Below are 18,621 nucleotides of genomic sequence, written 5' to 3'. Positions count from 1 at the left end.
TCATGGAATCTCTAAAATTAGCTGCATGTCAAGTCTCAGGTGTCAAAATATAAGTGACTTATCTTTGCTTGAATTTGCGTCATGTGCGTTCATAACAACATGACACTAAATGTTTGGACAATGTAGTGTTTAATGGACAGTGTCCATCCATGTTTGCTGGTGGCTAAAACTGAAACAATCAATGTGTTTTATTGCATGTTTATTTATTACGGGGATATCATATTCAACGACTATTTCCATCGTATATAAATTTTGTTTGTAGTCCCTTCCTTGGACCTGTCAGAAACCTACAATCATGGGTTGGAATTCCGGTTTGCATCTGATAGTGTTAGTCAACACCTTGCCACACCACGTGGATTTCAGTGATAACCTTCTGCGGCGTAACCTTCTCACGACCAGTGATAACCTTCTGCGACCTGCGTCACTTGCCTCACTAACTAACTAGCATATGCCAAATCTCGATCACTCGCTTAACATATCATTGAGACGATCGCAAGTCCAGTACGTTGTATGTAACGACTTAGTCTAGGTGTTCGGATAATTATGTGGTTTTGTAGAATGTACTCACTCTTCAATGTGGTATTTGTTATTTGAAATCTGTTATCTCATCTTTATTTCGTCAGACGGCGATGGTGGACAATATTTGTGGGATTGATGAGTTGACAACAAGCTGAGATTAAACAGAATCTGATCTGGAACCAGACAAAAATAATAATAAGACCCATTACAAAGTCCTGGTATAGCTGTTGCAGTAGACGACATCCTCCCATCAATTCCACATCATATGATGACGGATGGTGATTCCAGTTCAGTTTGGTAACAGAGTTGTCGGATATACAGAATATGATTGATGAACCAGCATGCACCGGACTGAAGATTCAAACTTTGTATTTCGTGGTGTTTTTGTTCCGCAAGTATGTTCATTATAGATTTTATAGTGCAAAGAAAAGAAAGGCCTCACAAATAGAATTGGAGAATAACTTGTTTGAATAGCTACACAAGCCACCTGAAGGCACATCCAGCCAATTCGGTCATGATCGATGTTATAGGGCATTAAGCAAATGAAAAACAAAGTCACCTTGCTTTGTTTGACCGTAGTGGAATTCAAATGTTGCATTGCGTCCGAGCTTTGTTTGTTTTTAAACAAAAGAAATAATTTCTTGAATAAATAGTATGCTCATGATGACATGGTATTTTCTTTGCCACCATCAACGTCACATAAACGAACAAGAAAACCGAGTTCTTATAATTTTAGGATACACCAATGACATGCATGGAATCTATTTGGAAGACATCGTTTTCTTTTTTGATCTCATTTTCGACTAGGGAGTTGGAAAAGATTTACAGTGGCGAATGGCTTTTGTCTAATTCAAAGCAATATTTCACTTCCTCCTACTGACAATATAATTGATAGCTTAATGTCAATGGAGCCAGGATCAAAACTCTCAGAAAATGCAATGGGTAATCTAACCTTTCATAAATCAGTTTGATTTCCAGTTGACGGAAAGACAACCTATTACTTCGTGAATAGTCCCTGACATGTCTTGGATAAATATATCCTTTCAGTATTTTAATGTTTCTTTCTAGACAATTGCATTATAATCTCAGCAATGTACATTTTCTCCTTGAATGTTAAAACTATAAAAAACAAATAATACTGTAACATGAAAACGGGTAATTTGCTGCTTTCGCACGGAACGTGTGCTTTAAAAACAATGCCCAATAACCGTCAATTTATATAAAGTTATATTATCCCTTTATTTCATTCTATTGAGTCAGGAAATGACCCTTAAGTATACAGTTAAATTGATACACTTGCTTAATGACAATTTTCTGTCATACTCTCATCACGCTCGAAGAGGCTTCTTTCAGGAGTGGTATCGTCCCTTTTAATGAGCTTGTTGAAGATGTTTTGGCCATAGATTGACCGCATGATTGCCAATATTATCATATAATAAGAAGTGTTATCATTCGGACGATGCATATTGAATGCAGTCTCTCCTGTGTGTAGTATTTATTGTGCATGCTTTGTGGATATGAGTTTGTAGTTGATATATGCCCGACGTTTTTAGCAATTTTATGCACTTATTGATCTCCTTTGTCAACTTAGACGATATGTCTCCAGATTTTATCTGTCTATTGAGGGATATTTAACAGGGCGGTTTGCTTTTTGTTATAATAGACATGTATTGAGAGTAACGTTCAAATATGTTATGGCTTCTATTGTGATTTGATTCAGTTCTTTTCATAATACAAATATTTCTTTTATGACCGGCAATATTAGGCGATATTAATGTCTTTCTGTGTACTTTTTATCATAAACGGAGGTCTTTGTGTGCCTTTCAACAAATGCAAAGAGAAAATGAGTCATTCAGTGAAACAATAATAAGTATCAAAGATATTATTTAAACACAACAGCAAGTCAACATCAGTTCACTGAAACAGCCGATAAATACGTTTACGAGATATTCATGGATCGTGTGACCAAGTGGTCAGACAACCCTCTTTTGCTGTACAGAGTCGTGTTTCCTTGTTGCACCAGGATCCTCTGGTCGTTGCTTCGAATCTATGGGGGTGGTGGTTAAAACGTTGGCTCGTCACGCCGAAGGCCCGGGTTCGATTCCCCATTTCGGGTGTCCCCAGCCGAGATATTGCTGGAATATTGCTAAAAGCGACGTAAAGCCTTACACACTCCACTCGAATCTACGGAATCTTCCATTTAAACGAACGAACATCTGCGACCTTCTTCACCATGAGTTTCATTCCTGTTTCAAGCGGCAGGCTGTAATCGAACTGAATTACTTTTAAGCAGTCAGACAAGCAAGCGTGCTCACTCAGTTAATAAAACTAATGGACTTCTGCAGTGACTATTAGTATATTGCCAATCTGATTCTCATGGCAAGTTGTGCAATGCTTAAGAAGATGAGGTTTGGACACCGCTTGTTATAACATCCCAGTTAACGTGTGATGAAGTGAGTGATTGAGTTTAGCTTTACGCCGCTCTGAGCAAAATTCCATCTATATGTCGGCGGTCTGTAAATAATCGAATCTGGACCAGACAATCCAGTGATCAACAGGAAATACGCGATGAAAACGTGAAGGGACGCCGGTCTTAGGTATTGAGTCCACTTTGGTGAAAGCCACGAGCAGTTGTAAGGTGTTGACCAAGTTAGAAACGTAGAAACATAATCCGGAGTACCCGAGATTCGAACCGACTAGCATGCCCATGTGAAGCAGCTCTACACAGCGAAACATGACAGGGCCGTGTAAGCACATTTTACGAACATGGTAAATGTTGAGTTTCCAGCAGTAATGAATAAATTATCCGTGATTATTTTCTTATTATAAGCGAAAAGGGTTCATATTATCTTTCAAGTGATTCTTGATAGCCTCATATTTCGACCATCATAGTATTGATAGGTGTTTATAATTATTACATTTTGAAACAAAACCTGGGTGATTTTTGCGTTTCCATTATTGTAAAAAAGTCATGTTTTTTGTCAAACACGTCAATGCATCAAAAAATACATTTTGGTTTGTTTTCTCCGCCGTTTTAACGTAAGTTATCTTTAATTGTTAATATTTGGTGTCATGACTAAAGATATCTACTTATAATCTGTTTCGGCACATAATAAGAATCAATTACTCTTATCGTCTTATACTTTATATATAAAATATGAGATTTAATTTCTAATTTCCTATGTCCGATATTTCACCTTACACCGTCTCAGAAGCATGAAATACAATGATGTAGATAATAGTACGAGAAACACCACAGGGTGATTTTGGATAAGATGAAACCAAGTGTGTTGCTTGTGATCCGGATCAAGCCAGATAAATCCCCCACTAACCTCATATGTGTTAACGATCTGGGTGCAGTATGCAATCAAAGAAGGCGTCAATGAACTAATTCGTACCTTAACACGTCAGCTGTTTGTCATGTATATTTCAAGATGTTCTCACAACTTTAGGAGCTTGGGTGACAAACACGTCGGCAGGACTCCAGCAGGAGTGACATCCAAGTTGGCATCCAACGTGACGTATGTTTGACCACTCACAATAATAATGTAAATATTTATAATGTACCGTATCAACACCCCATGGGATGTTCAAAGCGTTACATTATTGGTTGGCTGGTTGGTTTAACGCCGCGCTCAGCAGTATTCCAGCTATAAGGCGGCTGTTTGTTAATAATCGAGTCTGGACCACGCAATCCAGTGATCAACATCATGAGCAATCAGATACGATGACATGTGCCAACCAGGTCAGAGAGCCTGACCATCCGATCCCGTTAGTCGGGTCTGACAAGCATGGGTTACTGAAGATCAATTATATCCCAGACCTTCACAGGTCCGTTACATTATTACCACAGTCAAGGAAACAGTTGGCACTAAGTGTTCAATCTAAGCTCCTGCTGAATATGTATCAGAAGCTGCGCGTGAATCGCTAAACGGATAATAGTCATATTACATTAATTTCAATGGGTACCAAGTCACTGTTGGGTGAAAAGAGGCGTCTTGTTAACAACCCACATAAGTAAGGATAGGCCAAGCATCATACATGTGCTTCAATGTAGGACAGAGCCGAAGCCCTAGAAATTCTGAGGAGTCAAGGTATCGATCGTGGCCACCCATCCAACTGCTCTTCGCCACCAGCTGTGTTTAATGTACCCTGACTTGAGATTTGTATGCTACACACAGATCTAGGTTCGTGGGTTACAACCTGGGTACACACTGACAAGAAACATCCTTAGTTAAACTACGAATTAGTCCATGAGTGAGTGAGTTTAGTTTACGCGGTTTTTGCCAATATTCCAACAATATCACGGCGGAGGAAATTTTCCTCACACATTGTACACATGCGGGGAATCGAACTTTTACCACTACGTTACCCCACCGCCCCACAACATATATTGATGGGTCGGATTATGTGAAATTAGGTTTAACGTTGTTTTGACGATTTAATATACAAAGCGACCCTATCCCACTCAGACACATAATACTGATTTAGGCGGCTGGGCTTTGTTTTATCCATATATCATTAACGCCAGACAGGGTAATAAGTATGTTTTGGTCTGGTGCTGCTCTATAGCCATCCAATAAGAAGGTGGTGAGACACTGATCAACATATTCTGTAATACGCATCATCTGTGTGACTCAAATATTTGTGTCTTTACGAGTGACGTATGCACATATTGTGCAGCTTATACTGGTTACAAGGGTATATCTGACGGATAATATGGAACGTATTGGGGTTACCTTTGATGTTTTTAGCATTGGCGTTGAAATCTATGTTACCCACATAGGATCAACCGAATATTATTTTCTCAAAATGACCTTGATGAGTGACAAGCATCATGGCGTGAAACTACACAACATTCGGAACGACTCATGACACCACATAACACCACGAATGACACGACACATGTCACAACATGACATGAGATGAGACATAATGCACGACACTACGACACGACACATGTCAGGGCCTAGGATACGAAACAGCATGGCAACACATGAAACAAGACAACCTTCCTAGGACGGAAATGGACACGATATTGAACGTGGAATGACATGACATGACACTCACCACATGACATTACATATGATACCTAAGGCGTACGACACATAACACAACACACATCATGACACGACAAGACTAGAACGACACATTTCCCTCATACAAATCAAACGTTGTGCGTGTAGCGTATAAAAACAAACACTGCGTTGAAACGCGTCACGGCGTCAGATTTTACCAGTGTCATAATTGCATGCATGAGTTTTCCACTTCCAGCACTAGTCTAGACGTTGTAATTAAATGCATGAAACTACCACATCATCTCAGTGGAATAACGATTATATCTTCTAAGGAGTATTTGAACGACTTGAGCCGACCGTGCTTGGACGGTCAATTAAACGAGGATAGCCCCTTAAAATCGCAGGTTTCTGGTAACCTCATCCCAGAAATAACCTTCTGGGATCAAACATTCCTCGAATGGGTTTCTTGAAATGGATACAATTGTAGACGTTCCTTTCCGATAACAAGCTCTTTTCAGCGATGTTTCCGCCGCCCTTTTCAGCTCTGACGGTTGTGTGGCGGGGGCAGCTCGCGTTGTGGACGATTACCTTGCAACCGTTTCAAACTTAGACGTCATCGACAAAAACGGATTTCTGCAGGCTCTGTACAATGGTTCAGTTAATGAATGTAAAAGAAAGGTTCCATCGATTTGTGTCTCATTAAAGATTCGCCAAAACCTATCAAACGTACGCGTAACTAGGTATTTGTAACCGCCAGGTCAATGCATCCAACGAGAAGAGCAGTGTGTACTTTACAAGATTCATTTCCTAAGTAGCTTGGTGTTTTCCATTCTGAAGATCAATGTGTCCACGATCAGAGATTGCTCTGGTCCTGTCAATCAGACTTGGGCAGTTTGGGGTTATAGTAACACTTATAATGAACGGGTCCCTTTTTGCGTGATGAAGGATTCGTTTTGAATGGCATGAAAATAGTACAGGATAGAGGGCAATCTGTCAAAGAGAGTTTCTGCTCAAACAAAAATCGGCAATATGAATTTAAACGGGATGTTTAATTTCAATTAGTGATGTTAAATATTCACTTCAATCACACGTCTCTGAAGGGTGATGGTGGATCACAGTGGTGCAAAACTTCCCCTCATCATATCAAAGTGTCTGGTTTGATTCTCTGTATGGCTACAACGTGTGGATCACTTGTTAAATGGTTAACTGTGATATTGATTGATATTGCTGACCCGTGAAGATCCGGGTTAGAATTGGTCTTCAGCAACCCATGCTTGTCGGAAGATGCAACTAACGGGATCGAGTGGTCAGGCTTGCTCACTTGGTTGACACATGTCATCGAATTCAAAATGATTTGATCGATGCTCTTACTGTTGATCACTAGCTTGTCTGGTCCAAACCCGATTAATTACAGATTCCCAACATATAGCGGGGACAATATATATCAAGAAAACAAGCAAAAACAACAAATAACAGCCAACGAGTGTGTGAGTAAGTATTGTTTTACACCGCTTTTAGCAATATTCCAGCAATATCACGGTGGGGGACACCAGAAAAGGGCTTCACACATTTTACCCATGTGGGGATTCGAACCCGTAAAGAGCTTTAACCACTAGGCTGCCCACATTTTTACAACGAAAAGACAACATCATCATCATCATCATCTAAATTCAGTTTAGGTATATGCTATCCGCCGTTTCAGATTGAGTTTTAGAGCAGCAATCGCTGAGATACAAATTATAACTACCCTTTCATTATTACTCTACGATCCCTACATGTGTATATGAGTCACTATCACGTGTTCATGATAGAAGGTGTCAGAATCACATGCAAAGACAGGTCAACTGTTCACTTGAAAGAGCACAGGAAGATAGTGTACAAGTCAAGATAGGGAATAGCACTGACATATTTTGCCTCTCGAGGGTCAAGTAGCTAAATGTCCTGTAATGTCTGATAATAATTTAACTTTTCAAACAAAAAGAGTCTACACATTAAAAACAGATAACATTACCCCAGAAGATGAAACTTTATAACTCTGTAAAGTGTACACTGCTTTTGATAAGAATGTATTTGTGTTGTCCCTGTGATTTGTGGTGCGGAGCTTTCACAGACTTGTAATTACATCATTACGGCCTAGTAACTTTATACATGAAATATCAGTTGATCCAAAACCAACTTTCAAAAACATTCTCGTCTGATATTGTCAGTCCACATAAAAGGTAAGCACCAGAAAATAATCAATCTTGATTATTCAGCGGGACGGTAAACATGCCCATCAAAGGCAAAACAGCAATGAAGATGAAAAGAATGATCACCTTACTCAGATGTGACACCAGGTGTTCTCAAAAAGGGAAAGCATGTCCTCTTGTTTACATTTACTATCTGACCAGCAGTAGGCATGACTTCCTGGTTTGTTTTCACGAAACCTTTCACCCTCCAAACATTTCACGTGAACAGAGTCACTAACAGTTTGATACGGTAACATGACTTTATTTGAATGTATTGATATGGCCTATCGATCGACGTAATTGAATGTTTTACTACCCGACACACGACCTTGCCTAGGGTGGTCTGGCACTACCATAACGGTAAAAACACAGTACGTCGGATTAGACTTAACAGCTCCCGGGGACGTCAACACTTTTAAGCGTATTTCATAAGCCATTAAGCACGGTGCCCCTCAGCCTCGATAAAACTTAATCTTAGCTTGGTATTATGCTGGTTCGTGTGTGTGTTGATGTTTTTGTCCTTCTCGACAGTGATTCCTTCATGTAAAGTTCTAGTGCATGTCAATAGTTCCGAAAGCATACACGAAGTGTTCCATGAGCAGTTTCAGTGAGGTGCGGCAATGAAACACTTTGCTGATGAAACCTAGGGCAAAACTCTGGTAATACCAACCGACGAGGTAACACAAATATCTTATGTTGGCAAGCGAAAGTCATGAAGGATATTCAGTGAATTTAGCATGTTTCGCTTTGATGGTCTTAGGAAGTAGATTAAGTACACTATGATCAAAAGGCCTGGTTATGAGTTATGATTTTGACTAATTCATTTTGATATGATAGTCTAAACTGTCAATATTGGTTCCGTCAGTCGATCAGAAATAGTTCGGTATATTGCCAATCATTCCTGAACACATCGCTTCTTGTTACAAAACTGAATGTTACTCTTATCCCGTCTGTGCCCTCAGCATGGTAACTTACACAACACTCACTAACAGATATACTATTCACACTTTGCTAAGGATCAAATCATTGATTCAACAAAAAACTATAGTGTGGGGTCTAAGTATCTAAGCTTATTGTAAGCATGGATCCTAGGTTTCAGTATGTCATTGTATCTTGTGGATCCATACCATTTTTATGGTAACTCATGTATCAAGTGTATAAGGTTAGATTAAAGTGGATGTTTGTCTGAAGAGGTGCTACCATATCATTACTTATCCAGTTTAAAATAGATACAATTTCAATCTATATATCTATGTTTAAGTAAAGTTAAGAATTTTTGTGATCCTTAGCAAAGTGTGAGTAGTATATATGCTGACAGCATGATGCAGTAAGACGTATCACTCTCACTGAATCAATGACGATGGACAGGCCGCAATGCACGTACAGGAATTCGAACCTTCCGCAGGATCTAATGTCCAGACAGTTTAACAAAACGATGTAACGTAGATAATGTACATTATAACAAAATTATAAGTCTGGGGAAGCTCAGAGTCACCACGTGGTGTTTTAATACCGATTGGAACCTGGGCCGTTTGTACACGCAAGACGCAAACAGACATTTCAGAGCATTGTTGACTTTGGGTTACCATGGGGACCGTCTGTCCAGCCCTCTATATACTTTTACATATCATGAACTAAATGCTGGTTTCTATACATCGTGCCATTACTTTCGTAGATATAACGTAGATACCATGACCCTATAGTTTAAATGATCGCTGTTGTCCATAAATCATGGACATGCATGACAATCATAATGTCATGACTAGTGTCAATCTGCTGCACACTTAATGGAATCCTTGCTAGCGTTTATACACTGAACATATCATGAAACCATTACTTGTGTTCATATACCGTACACATCATGTAATCGCTTCTGTCTTCATAATCTATACATACTAAATACAGCACGAAAACACTGCTATTATGTGCATACAATATAAGCGTCCGAAATCACCGTCAAATAGCGGGAATATTGTTGTATGCAGCTTAAAACACAAACAAACAAATAGACAAATATGTAGTGAAATAATTGCTAGTGGTCGTATACCCTTATGTCATGAAGTGACTGCTTGTGTTCCAGAAACTCACATGTCAGGAACGATGGTCATCTTGACTTAATATTGCCGAGGGCGGCGTTAAACACGGACAAAAATCATATAACTCCTTCTCTTCTTCTCTAACCAACTCAGCAACGGCGGCATTCACAAGAATGGAAGTCGGACAGCTGACATTGACTGTGTGGGTCAGATCGCTGACTGTTTGTGCTGGTGACTCTGAGAGTGTTGGATTGACTGAGTGAGTCGAACCCGGGTTTCGGCGTGTCAGCATCGGCCAATATTTCACCGCCCTCGATCGATATGTACCTTACTTAGACAGTGCAATATCAATATATTAACATATGTTACATACCAACAAGCATGAACACAATTGAAAGTTTCATATTCGAGTTGTTACTGAACATCATCACTGACGACATTGTAAAAACACATTGTAGAGTTATATTTAACGTCACATCGGCAATATTTCAGCCATATCGTGAAAACATTTGACAGTAATAGAACAATTATAAAACCTGCTAAAAAATACTAGATAATCACAGATATCAATATAAGACTAGCGAACAAAGCTAAAATATAATTAAAGACAATACAATGTAAAAATGGGCTATAGATCGCCAACAACTGAAGGTAGATCACCATACTAAGGCCCATGGGGGCTTACATTACTTTTGCTACCTGCATGGACCCTAGCTGGATTTACACCATCCCTTCAGCCATTGGCGTTTATACCGAGATTTAGCCATAAATTAAAATGACAAAAATACTACGATTAAAAAAACCTGGTAGACTGAAATTTACTTGAAATGTTTTGGGACTTACGTACCCTCTCAGGAGGACAATAATTTTACGCTACGTCAACCCCCTTTGAGGGCACAGCCACTAACAATCTAAGTTAACAATCTAAACTACCAATCATTAAAATACATCTATCTACAGAACATATTAATCAAAAATCAGTGATCAAATCAATTTCTTTTAAAAAAAAACAAGAATTAAATGAACATGAACAGTGTTAAAAAGATCCTTAACAGTTTTAACATTAAAATATTTATCCCTTATGATGGAGAATTCGACACAGTCAAGCAGGAGATGCTTGACTGTGACTTTCTCATCACAAGGGATACAAAACGGAGGATCTTCACCTTTCAACAAGTAGTTGTGAGTATATCTTGTATGGCCAATGCGACATCGTCGCATAATGACCTCTTCAAATCTGGACTGACAACCCAAGTGAGTGTAACCAATATAAGGTTTTATTTCATGTAGTTTATTAATACCTACTTGAGTGTCCCACTTCTTCTGCATCAGATCACGGATGTAAGATCTAATGCAAGCTTTGTAATCAGAGTATGGGAGCAGAAGTGGTGTCACAGATTTGTTGAGTGCTGCCTTAGCAGCAATATCAGCCATCGTGTTCCCAGAAATGCCAACATGGCTGGGTAACCAACAAAAGACGATGTCGCATTGGCCAGTAGCAAGCTCATTATACAATTCAATAATTTCTAATAAAAGTGGATGTTTGCAAGAAATATTTTTTATAGCCTGAAGACACGAAAGAGAATCGGAAAAGATGATATATTGTTTATATTTACGGTGTTTATTAATATATTTAAGAGCTGTTAGTATTGCGTTTGCTTCTGCTGTGAAAATTGAACTGTCATTGGGTAGTCTGGAAGATATTGTTTTGGACCCAATGACAGTGGCACAAGCAACCGCGCCACCATCCTTGGATCCATCTGTATATGAGGATTTATGTGTATTATATTTATTTCTTAATTGACTAAATTCCTGTTTATACTGTAAATCATTAGTTTCGGATTTTTTTAAATGTGGTTAATGTTAAGTCAACGTCTGGCCTCACCAATTGCCAAGGAGGGGAAGAAAGAAGACGAGAAGGAGATATATTCTCCAGCTCAATGCCGGCAGCAGAAAGGAATGGTTGAATTCTGTGCCCAAGAGGCGGAACAAGAGAAGGTTTTTTGTTGTATAAATCCTCATAGAGGGGATTAAAGACACAGTTAAATGCAGGATTAGACTCGTTAGAATAGAGTTTTGTTATATACTGTAAAGATAGTTTGATACGACGTTGGGTAAGGGATGGCTCATCAGCCTCAACATAGAGACTATCAATAGGAGAGGTTCTAAAAGACCCAAGACAAAGTCTAAGGCCTTGATGGTGGACAGAATCAAGTAGTTTAAGGTTGCTTTTACAGGCTCCACCATAAACGATGGAAGCATAATCAAGTTTGGAACGTACCAGTGATCGATATAGATGTAGGAGGGTAGCTTGATCCCCTCCCCACTTAGAATTGGAAACGACTTTCAACAAGTCAAGTGCCTTCAGGCATTTAGTTTTAAGTGCTTTAATATGTGGTAGAAACGTTAAGTGTGAGTCAAAAATAATACCCAAGAACTTGGCCTCTTTCATAACTTTGATGGGTGTGCCATTTAGAAATAGTTCCGGGTCCTTATGCGGTTTGTATTTACGGCAGAAATGTATACAATTAGTTTTGGATTTAGAAAATTTAAAGCCATTTTCGAGACACCATTTATCTATCTTGTTTAAACACAACTGCAGTTGCCGTTCAATAGTATGCATATTTTTACCGCGACAAGAAATATTAAAATCATCCACAAAAAGTGATCCATCTATTGAATCATTTAAAACCTTGGATAAACTGTTTATCTTAATGCTAAACAGTGTGACAGACAAAATACTGCCTTGAGGGACACCCTGATCCTGATTATAATGGTCAGACAGGGTTGAACCCACTCGGACTTGAAATTGTCTATCATTTAAAAAGTTGGATATAAATTGAGGCAAACGGCCCCGTAATCCAAAATCATGTAAATCTCTCAAAATACCATATTTCCACGTAGTATCGTATGCTTTTTCTAGATCGAAAAAGATCGACACTGCATGTTGTTTATTAATTATGGCATTTTTAACAAAAGATTCCAAACGCACTAAATGATCAATTGTACTTCTGTTTTTACGGAAACCACATTGTATATCAGTTAATAGGTTATTGGTTTCCAAGTACCAAACTAATCGATTATTGATCATGCGTTCCATGGTTTTGCAAACGCAGCTAGTGAGTGAAATTGGTCGATAATTTGACGGATCAGTATGATCACGTCCAGGTTTTGGAATTGGAACTATTATTGCATCACGCCATGAAGAAGGAAATTCACCGGACGTCCAAATACTATCAAAGATATGTAAAAGTGTCTCTAAACAGGATTCCAGTAAGTGCTTCAGAAGTTGATAATGTATGTTATCAGCTCCTGCAGCTGTATCGTGAGCTTGGTCAAGAGCTTTATGAAGCTCATGAATAGAAAATAACTCATTATAGTCTTCCCCATTATCCGTGTTGAAATTAATAGGTTTCTTTTCTTGTTGCTGTTGATATTTTTGAAATTTAGGTACATAGTTGGAGGAAGAAGAGTGCTTAGCCAAAGTTTCACCTAGTTTATTTGCAATATCTGAAGTATCTGTTAATAATTCATTTCCATTTTTTAAGGTGGTGGATGCCAGTTTTAGAGCCTTTACCTTTGATTTTTTGTACCATATTCCATACCTTGGACATGGGTGTACGTGAATTGATGTTTGAGACATAATTTTGCCAAGATTGACGTTTACTTTGTTTAAAAGTACGCCTAGCTTTGGCATTTAAGATCTTAAATTTATTGAGATTATGGACCATAGGATGGCGACGGAAATAGTGTTCAGCTTTTTTCCGTGCCTTCCTTGCTTGTTTGCAGTTGTCATCAAACCATGGTTTTCGTATGTGAGTAACAGCAGAGGACTTAGGAATACATTCATCAGCAATGATATTGAGTTCATCAGAGAAACATTTTACGGGATCAAGAGTGCCCATGAAAAGTTCAGGTTTCAATTTGCTAGTGCAAAGCGTTTCAAACAAAAGCCAATCAGCTTTTTTAAAATTCCATCGTGATGACGGAGGAACATCAGATGGGGACACAGGTTTCAAAATAGTTGGAAAGTGGTCACTTCCACAGAGGTCATCGTGGACTGACCATGTGAATTCATTCAACAAATTTGAATCTGCAAGAGACAGGTCTAGTGACGAATAAGTACCTGAAGCAGGATGTAGGTAGGTGTCTGAGTCATCATTAAAGATGCACAGGTCACTATTAGATATAAAATCCTCGATCACTTTTCCTTTTTGGTTAATGTGTGGACTTCCCCATAAAGGATTGTGCCCATTTAGATCCCCCATGATTATACATGGTTTTGGGAGCTGGTCGTATAGCTTTTGAAGCTCATTCTGATGAAGACCCAAAGAAGGAGGAAGATATAAGGAGCAAAGTGTAAATGTAATATGCAAGGTGAGCCGAACTGCCACAGCTTGCAGATTTGTATTTAGGGGAACAGGACTATGAATGATGCCCTGTCGCACCAAAATAGAAGCGCCCCCAGTTGCCTTATCACCAGGAGGGGAAAATGAATGAAATGAACTGTATTGCCTCAAATCAAATTTATCTGTGTTTTTTAGATATGTTTCTTGTAAGCATATAGCTGATGGATTTATATCTTGAGTTAATAATTGCAATTCATTTAAATTATGCCTAAGTCCTCTGCAATTCCACTGAAGTAGATTGGAATAGTTCATGGTGGTTCGATAGGAGTTCTTTCACGTGAACGTGAAGAAGTGTTATTTTGGGTAGATGGAGTAACATCCATCTCTAATGGCTCAAAGAAATTTTGAAGTTCCACTGATGGTTCAACAGGAGTGGCAATCTTCGTTGTAATTTTTTTATTATGTTTTTTCTTTTGTTTTTTGGGACATTTCAGTTGAAGTTTTCAAATTAGGTTTCCCAGTTGTCGTATTCGCTGGTGTAACAATCTCACGTGGAATCTGAGTTGTTTCAAGAAGGATACATTGCTGACTATCTGAACAAGTTGTCTGGCTGTCAGATGTTCTAGTAATAGGCACAGGACTGGTAGAGTTTGTCCACGTCAGGTCTGTCTGGCACTCTATCGATCTGGTGGAAGAAGGTCGAGAAACAGCAGCAGCATATGTTTGGATAGATGGAGATGATCTGCTAGCAACAAGCCTTTTCGCATCTTGAAAAGAAATGTTGTTCTGACATTTGACGGTCATAATTTCTTTTTCCCGTTGCCATATGGGACAGGATTTGGAAGATGCAATGTGTTGTCCCTTACAGTTAGGGCAGTTTAAGTCTGCTGAGCAATCTGAGCCTTCATGACTGGCACCACATCGGTGGCAAACAATCGGGCGAATGCATGATTTGGAACCATGTCCAAATTTCTGACACTTATAACACCGGAGTGGATTAGGAACATATACCTCCACTCCGATGTTAAAATATCCTGCTTTTATAGATCTAGGTATGGTAGGAAGAGAAAAATTGAACAAATAGGTGTTAGTTGGGACAATGTGCTCTCCATCTTTCCTGGTGAAACGTTTCACGGAAGTGACATGTTGTGTTGAAAGTTCGTTCAAGATTTCATCTTCTGTCATTTCTGCCAGACAGCGTGTTCTGTCACGGATGATCCCACGACTTGAATTTAGTGTACGGTGCTCTGAGATAACAACTTCAGTGTTAGCAAAAGTAGAACACTTTAAAAGATTGATAGCTTGTTGTTTCCGGGAACATTCAACCAAAAGGGTGCCGCCCCGGAGCCTTGAAACATTCTTGACCTCACCACAGATACCTTCAATAGCTTTACAGATAGCAAATGGATTTAGTTTCAAAGGAAGGTTATTCCTTGATTCAACAACTAGAAACCGCGCCCAAGAATTTGAATTTTGTGAAGCAGAAACATCATCATCGGATGATAAACTCTCAGCTTCCAGACGTCTTTTCTTTTCATTACGGTTTAAACCAGAGTGGATATGAGCCATGGTAATATCATTGTGATTCAACAATCCTGCTCCCCACCCACCATGGAGTGTCAAAGGAGACAGTGTTGGAATGCAACGGATCTCCAAGATGCAAACACTAGGGATACAGGATTGTTATACTCCAGCAACCAAGACACAAATAGTAATATCTGTACACCAATTCCAATGTCAGGCTGGTTTTGCCCCATGACAAGAAAATAGGTACGTATCAAATTTGGAGGTCAATGTTACCAGATTGGCCCATGAGCCACCGCCTTCTGGCATAGGACTCTAGGCAATGTAATATGATCATAATTTGAACAGTGATAATCAAAATGACCAAGACCAAGTGAGTGAGTTATATGTGCAAAAATATTAACTATGCACAGGGCTTGGCGTGACCAGCCGATTGATAGAACCGGGCCAGTTCTACCACCCGTCTAGGTGAAGTAAGGGTCGAAGTGGTGTATTGGGCAAAGGAACACTGTTCCTGGAACCAGTGCCCTCAACCACCAGAATCCCGTCCTCCACCGACACAGGGGCGCAACCCACGGCAAACGGGTTGGTGGACCAAATATCCCCCCGGGTCCACAACGGGGGGTTGAAGGGCGCTTAGCGTGACCCAGCACCCACCACGAGGAGGTGGCCCTTCATGGGTGCCTCTGTTGGATTATGTCAATGATGTAATGATTGAGGTAATATTGTTACCATCATTAACATTATGACTCATTATTATTTTATGGGCATTACCATGAAGATACGCCAATCTAAATTGGCCAATGAGATATTTCTCAGCCTCGTCTTCCACGTCTTCTACTTGATGTGCTGGTATCCAAGTACCGTCAATTGCGTCCTCCCATTCTTTCACCAGCAAGCGGGATGGCTCATCCCCACGCCTACCATTATAGAGTGTGAGTCTCGCAACCACAAGGGACCGCAACCATGTATACTTTTTTGACATGGAACGGTTTGTTGTAACAAAGGCGGGTTAATTCACTTCTAATGTAATCTTTCAGTATTTTGAGAGCATCTTTGTCGGGTAGATTAGTGGGTCTCCTTGCCTTGTCCAGCGAATTAGCCATCTGGCAATATCTTGACTTTGCAAACATTTCGTGTGCCCGAAATCCATAAGCGTATTCGAATTTTTCTAATTCCTTTTTTTTTTTATCCTGCATGGTTTCTGTGTTAACTCTTTCGGGCTTTAATTGTCCTTTGTATGATGGCATTTAAATTGAGCTTTAAATAGTCCATGCTTTTCTTGACCATTTTCCTCCTCTTGTGTGTGCATTTCGATGGCTTCTCGCAAGTTTGGCAAATTTGTCCTACAGACCATCTCCTCCGGAGTAACAGGCTCAGTACACAGTGTTTTGAACCGTAAGAAAAGCCTTGAGAAGCTCTCGCATTTCAGTCATTACACATGTTTTTACTTCCTTGATATTTCCGATTTCCTCAAACAAAAGTGGCGATACCCGACCTGTTGGATTAGCCAATCAGTCCTACAGAGTTCACCGACTTTAGTGTCTCTAAATTTAAGCATAATTTCTTCTCTGAATGTCGAATCCTTGTGTAAGTCAGATACTGCTAGATGTTTTACAGGTATTGGGTCAGCAACATATTTTGAGCACGTTTCCTTGTGTTTATAGAATGTTCTATTGGATAGAAACTTCTTGCATGCAGTGCACATCTTAAGATTGTCATGTATCTTGGGTTGTCGTTCTCTCATGAATTTCGATGGATTTTCAACTTCTTCATTTTTTATAAGGTTCAAATTGAATGCCACCATGCCTTCTCTTCGTTTATGATAAAAAAAAACTGCCTGTTCCTTTTCTGATGTGGTTAGGATTTCTTTTACCTCCTCTTCCATTTTGTGTACTCTTTGAATGTGGCGTCTTAATTTCCCCCCAAAAAGTCTTCTTGCAATAAATACAAAATCTGTCTGGTTTCTGTGAAAGAAAAACTTATATACAGTGTACTGGAAAACGTACAAGAGCAGTGCATGTAGGATAAGATGCAAAAAGACAAATAGTTTTGAACATGGGCCTAATTCTCCTCCCAGAACCGCATTCAAATATAATAAAAATATGAGGACTATATCCAACTCTAAGCTAAGTCCAATTCAAAGTACATAATCAACTACTGTCTGCTAATATGCTTTGAAATTTTTCATTTTGTTTACAAGTTGAATGAAGTCATGAGAACTCTCTATGTGATCCGGTGCATTCTGTCTTATTGTCTCTGTTTTTCCTTCTTATGACTTCCAATGATAATTTAAAAATCTGCACTTTTGTTATATCAAATAATATTTACATTATACCTAATAATTTTAAAGTGTTGCTTTGTCCCTTTTACAAAGGAACCGTGAGACCTACTTTCATTGCATATCAAATTTCAAGTGTTGCCATGCAATGTTATCAAACTACTGTTGTAACTGTAGTACTGTTCTAAACTGGGTTGTTCTCTGCTCATATTTTCAATTGGTTACTGTTACAATCAATTATGACTCTAAATAAATAAACATTTAAATTTGAATTGTTTTAGGTGTTCATCACTTTCATCCTGCAATATTTCAGAGAGATATTACTTTTGTCTTGTATGATTATTGTACTTGTACTATAACATGACTCACTTAATGAATATAATTTTCTTGTTTGAGTGGCTTTTAGAAGTTGGTGTGATGAACAACGAGGAGAGTTCTATGGATATACAACTTCTTTAATAAAATATGAGCGACATTTCGGTGTAGCTACTAACACCGTTATCAAGCAAATGATGTAAAATGCTTAAGGCAAGGTATATATATATACATAGTAAAGTTGAACAGTAAGTGATTGATGTTTGTACAATTAATGCGGTTGATGTACAAGGTATTTACACAAGAAGGCAAATGTTACGCAAACAGGGTAAGCTATGGGGGGATTTTTGG

This window comes from Haliotis rubra, unplaced genomic scaffold (assembly GCF_003918875.1).
Source record: "Haliotis rubra isolate DU_JTF1 unplaced genomic scaffold, ASM391887v1 Scf465, whole genome shotgun sequence".
NCBI lineage: Eukaryota > Metazoa > Mollusca > Gastropoda > Lepetellida > Haliotidae > Haliotis > Haliotis rubra.
This window is presented reverse-complemented; position numbering follows the sequence as displayed.